This window comes from Salvia splendens, chromosome 17 (genome assembly GCF_004379255.2).
Source record: "Salvia splendens isolate huo1 chromosome 17, SspV2, whole genome shotgun sequence".
In the NCBI taxonomy this organism is placed as follows: domain Eukaryota; kingdom Viridiplantae; phylum Streptophyta; class Magnoliopsida; order Lamiales; family Lamiaceae; genus Salvia; species Salvia splendens.
In genome coordinates this window covers 11,443,056-11,448,382 of record NC_056048.1, presented here as the reverse complement: position 1 = coordinate 11,448,382, position 5,327 = coordinate 11,443,056, and the positions used below count along the sequence as shown (strand labels likewise).

General features: G+C 41.3%; 1 long non-coding RNA gene across 1 annotated transcript; it reads left to right on the top strand.

Moving 5' to 3' along the window:
* The first annotated feature begins 1,094 nt into the window (after nt 1–1,094).
* LOC121773744 lies at nt 1,095–4,731 on the top strand. The gene is made up of 2 exons (XR_006044841.1): nt 1,095–1,198; nt 3,477–4,731. It is a non-coding gene; the product is annotated as an uncharacterized LOC121773744 (long non-coding RNA).
* The last annotated feature ends 596 nt before the right edge of the window (nt 4,732–5,327 follow it).

Sequence of the window (5,327 nt, the reverse complement as noted above, 5' to 3'; positions counted from 1 at the left end):
GCAGTAACTCTCACATTAGAATTCAAACACCAAAGCCCCATTATCACATAGCTACTGCCATTTTGAAAACCACAAAGTGAGCTAAGTAATAGGAGGAAAACTTAGCTTTAGGGCCGAGGACCTGCCTCGGAGGCCACCGGAGACGGCGAGGCCGCGAAGGCAGCCGCGGAAATTCTCTGGTGCAGCGGCGACACCGAAGGGCAGCGGCGGCACTGGTCTGTGAAACGGTCCTAACGGCATCTGCCTCAACCGGAGAAGCCGCGATGGGCTGAATCGCCGCGAAGAGACGAGCGACAGAGCGACGGAGTGAGGGACTGCAGCAGACGGCACGGCGAAGCCTCCGCTGATACGAGTCGCCGGCGGGCTCCGACAGGACGGCGATTTCACCAGAGAAAAGAAGGCGACGAGAGTGGGAAAGGAATTAAGGTTCCTCCTTTTGGAATTTTTTGTTTTTGAGAAGAATAAGGGAAAGGGACGATGGAGTGGGTACCCTCTTTCTGACTGTGGATGAAAAATTGAGGGAGAGATAACTCCCGTAAGTTCTAGAAGGGAGGAAAATTTTCCCATTTTCCATCTCTAATTTCTTTCCCTTTCCCTTTTCCTTTTCTTATTTCCTTTTCTTCTTTAAATTACATTTATTTTCCTACTAATCCAACACACCAAGTCTAAATAAGACTTCTAAATAAATTTTAATTATCGACTTCTATCGAATTAAAAGTAATTTCAAGTTATGAAATTTTTGGGTCGTTACAGAGGAAGTAAGGGAATTGCCAATGGAGCAGTTCCCAAAATTTACACCATTCTGGAATAAACTACCATGTCACAAAGCTCGAAAGCAAGCTGAGATTCTAACCCGAAATAGTATATCACTTTCCAAGAATTACACAAATTTGGCAAGAAGGCTTTTAGCTTAGCTCAAAAAGAGAGGTTAATTGTTAGCTCAAAATAGGAATTTGAGCTCTCCAATGCCTTACACCAATTTAGGTATAGAAGCTTTTAACATATTTTCAAAAGAAAAGGAATCTTTATCCCAACTTAGCCAAGGAGCTTGGCTACAAATACCAACCCCTTCCCCACTTCCTTCCACACACCATCTCAATCCCAACTTCACCACAAAGTATGAGGAGGCTAGCATGAGGAGCAAGGAGTAACAAGGCTTAGGATCAGCCACAATCATCAAGGATTCACCCAAGTCAAGGTAATACACTAGCACCCTCTCTGCATTATTTCGGACATCATACTTGGCTCAAGAACATAGAATCATGGCTTTAGGAACCTCATAACAGTAGCAAGCTTTTAAAAATAAAGGATCAAACTTTCGCCCCAAATACCAAGCTCATTCCAGTAAGTGAAACACATAATTAAGACCCCCAACTCTACACAGCTACTGCCCAGAAACTAAAAGCTTAATAGACCAAGCTTTAAAAGGATAAGAAAGAGATAGGGGACTTAGCTAAGTTCGAGGGGTTGTCCGGCGAAGAACCGGCAGCGACGAGCAGCTTCCAAGCTCTCGGACAGCAGCTGGCCCGAGCACGCAGCGTCGCAACAAGACGAAGGGGAGTTGAAACGAAGGTAGCAGCAGCCGTCGGTAGGAGCTGCTCGACGGCGAGAAGCAGCGACAGAGACGGTGCTCGCTGGCTGGTGCGAGCTGCTGACGGCGGCAGCTCGAAGAGCATCTGCGACTCCTGCTGTGAGAACGGCGGTGGCGGAAGCACCACCGAGAGCTCACTGTCGGGCTGAATACGGTGTTGGGATCTTGACCGGGTGTGACTTCGCCGGAGAGGGGAGTGAACAACGGAGGGAAGAGGAGGACGCCGCTGGAACCCGACGACGGTATTGACAACGATTTCGCCGGAGAAGAAGAGAGGAATAGAGATCGTTTGTTTGATTTGGGGATAAGAGCATAGATAGTGAGAAAGAGAAGGGGGCGGTTGGTTACAGAGGCTGCCCCTTTTTGATGAGTTTATTTGGGCTAAGGAGTAAAATGCATAAGATGTTGGGCCAGATTAATTATGTTTGGGCTGGAATAATTGATCAGTGGGCCAAGATAAATCAAAGTGGGAGGAGAGCAGTTGGGTCTGACGGAATTAATTTACGAGGGAGCTTGGGCTGAAATTAATTTGGTTTTGAGCTGGAATTCTAATTAAGTTCTTGGGCCATGATTAATTAGGGCATGCATTCTAATTCTAATTCTAATTAAAAGTTAAAGAATTTTCTTAAGTCTTGGTAGTATGTTGTGTCGTTTTCAAAAAGGTTATCTCCGCGAGTTAAGGGTAGAGTCAGGAAAATCAAGCTAAGAAGTTTAAGCAAACGAGGTGGGCTTTCTGTTAAAGTTACTGTTTTACGAGAAGTATTTTACGTGGGCTTTCGAACTAAAGTGTTTTTATGTGGGCTTTCATAACTAAGTATTTTATGAGCTTTCTATTTAAGATATGATGATAAGTACGAGCTTGCTTTTTTTTAATGTGAAGTGTTATGATAAGTGCTATTTGCGTGGTGTTATTATATGACGTTATGTGTTGCTTTACGAGTGCTTATGAAGTGAAGCCTCTGTTGAAAGTTTTGAGTTCGGTTTTGACCGATAGAAATGAGTTTTGTTAAAAGTATGTGTACGAGGAAAATGAAGTTTCAGAAGTTTTGAGTTCGGCTTTGACCGATAGAAAAGTGAGTTTATGTTTCAAGAGTGTTTTATGAAGAAATGAAGGTTTTGAAAGTTTTGAGTTTGGCTTTGACCGATAGAAGTGATTTTTTAGTTCGGCTTTAACCGATAGAAATGAGTTTCGATCCAAATACGTTTACGAGAAAAGAAGGGAAGTTTTGAAAGTTATGTGTTCGGCTTTTGATGAAAGAAAGATGAGTTTATGTTAAAAAAACGGTTTTATGAGAAAAATAAGGTTGCAAAGGTTATGTCAAGCCATGTTTTGTTTTGAACGTTGCCTATCCGACTGAATAGCAAGGACGATGTCCCTACTAGACCAGAAGTTTCAGTTTTGTGAATTCAGGTTTGTAGTGGGATGAGCCCATACATTCTGTTTCACCAAGAGTTAGTGAATTCGGGTTTGTAGTGGGGTGAGCCCATACATTCCGTTTCACCAAGAGTTAGTGAAGTCGGGTTTGTAGTGGGGTGAGCCCATACATTCCGTTTCACCAAGAGTTAGTGAATTCGGGTTTGTAAGCGGTTGAAGCCCATATATTCCGTTTCACCGAGTTTCGTGAATTCTGTTCACGAGGAGGTTAGTGGGCTTCCGTTCCCCAGGAGTTAGTCAGATATGGCATATGTTCCAGGAAAATAGATCGAAAGATCGCTTTTGAAAAAGGAAAAGGAAAATGTTTTAGTGTTCTCGGACTTTTCCTAAAACCCCGAGTTCACTCAAAGAGTGGCTTGACATAATCAGTTTTTATGAAAATATATTTCAGCACGTGTCCACTGAGTACACCAAGTACTCAGCCCTGCATATGTTTTAAAAAATGTGCAGGTTGAGCAGTGATGACGGCGGACGGTATTGAGCATAGACGATGAAGATCCTTCGGTGGAATAGTACTCGGATGCGCCGTGTCTCCATACACGACGTTATCTGCTCTTGACTCTTCCGCTGCAAAGTAAAAGTCGAGTTTACAATCTTTGTATCATGCACTCTGATATAGATAAATTCGAGTTATTTCAGTTCAAGTTTCAGTTGTGCCACAGTTTTCCCCTTTCTTCCCCGCTTCTTTCATCCTCCCCTAGTCGCGATCAACCGGACTTTCTATCCTTAGAAAGTGCGGTCGTGACATAAAAAATGCTCCAGACAATCTCAAACTTACATCACCAGATATTCAGAGAGATATTATAAATGCATTTGCTGTTGAGATAACGAAAGCTATTGTACATGATATGAGAAGTGGATTTTTCTGCATATTAGTTGATGAGTGTCGAGATGTATCTGTCAAAGAGCAAATGGGTGTTGTGGTGCGATATGTGGACAAGAATGGATGTGTTATAGAATGTTTTCTTGGTGTTGTTCATGTTAGTGATACAACTGCAACCTCACTTGAGAAAGCACTTGATTATTTGTTATCTACTTATGATTTAAGTATATCTAGTTTGAGAGGTCAAGGATATGATGGCGCAAGCAACATGAGAGGAGAATTCAATGGGTTGAAGAGTTTGATACTCAAGAGAAATTCCAGTGCTTATTATGTACATTGCTTTGCTCATCAGCTTTAGCTCACGATTGTTGATGTTGCTAAAAAACATAAAATTGTCGGATCTTTTTATAATTCTATCTCTCGTTTGTGTAATACTGTTGGAGGTTCTTGTAAGCGCAGAGATATACTTCGGGAGAAACAGAGAGAGAATATTATTAAAGAGATTGCAAGTGATGAAATAAGCACATGAAGAGGACTAAATCAAGAAATGTCATTGAAGCGACCTGGAGATACTCGTTGGAGTTCACATTACGGTACTCTTGTCAACTTGATACATTTATATTATTCTATTGTTGATGTTCTTGAGTATGTTGGGGAGAATGGTCATGACGATTCAATAAGGGCTGAAGCTGATGATGTGCTAGAAATTATAAATAGTTTTGAGTTTGTCTTTGTGTTACATCTTATGAAGCAAATCTTGGGAATCACACATGAACTCTCCCAAGTGCTACAAAAGAAAGATCAAGATATTGTTAATGCGATGAATCTTGTCAAGTAGCAAAATCACGTCTGCAAATAATGAAGGAAAAAGATTGGGATGTATTGCTTGCTGATGTTTCTAAGTTTTGTAGCAAATATGAACTGGATGTGCTTGACATGGAAGATGAGTTTGTAGCTCGAAAAAAGGAAGACGTAGAGCTGAGAAAATGAAGAATCTCCACTATTATCGAGTTGAGCTCTTTTGTTCTGTTTTTGACTTGCAAGCTCAAGAGTTGAATCAACGTTTTGATGAAGTCAACACAGACTTAGTTTTATGCATGTCATGATTTGATCCTAGGGATTTATCTTCTGCATTTGATTTGGAGAAGCTGCTTCGTCTTGCACGGTATTATCCTTCTGAATTTTCTGAAGTTGCTTTGTCCGAGCTTAAAAGTCAACTTGAGAACTTTATTTTCGATGTGAGCATAGATGAAAAGTTTTTACAAATATCAGGAATCAGTGGTCTTGCTCAAAAGATGGTTTCTACAAGGAAACATGAAGTTTTTCCAATGGTTTATTCATTAGTTAAGTTGTCATTGATCTTACCAGTTGCCACTGCATCAGTAGAAAGAGCCTTTTCAGCAATGAAGATCATCAAGACTTCTCTACGTAATAGCATGGGAGACCAACTATTGAATGATTGCTTAGTCCCTTACATC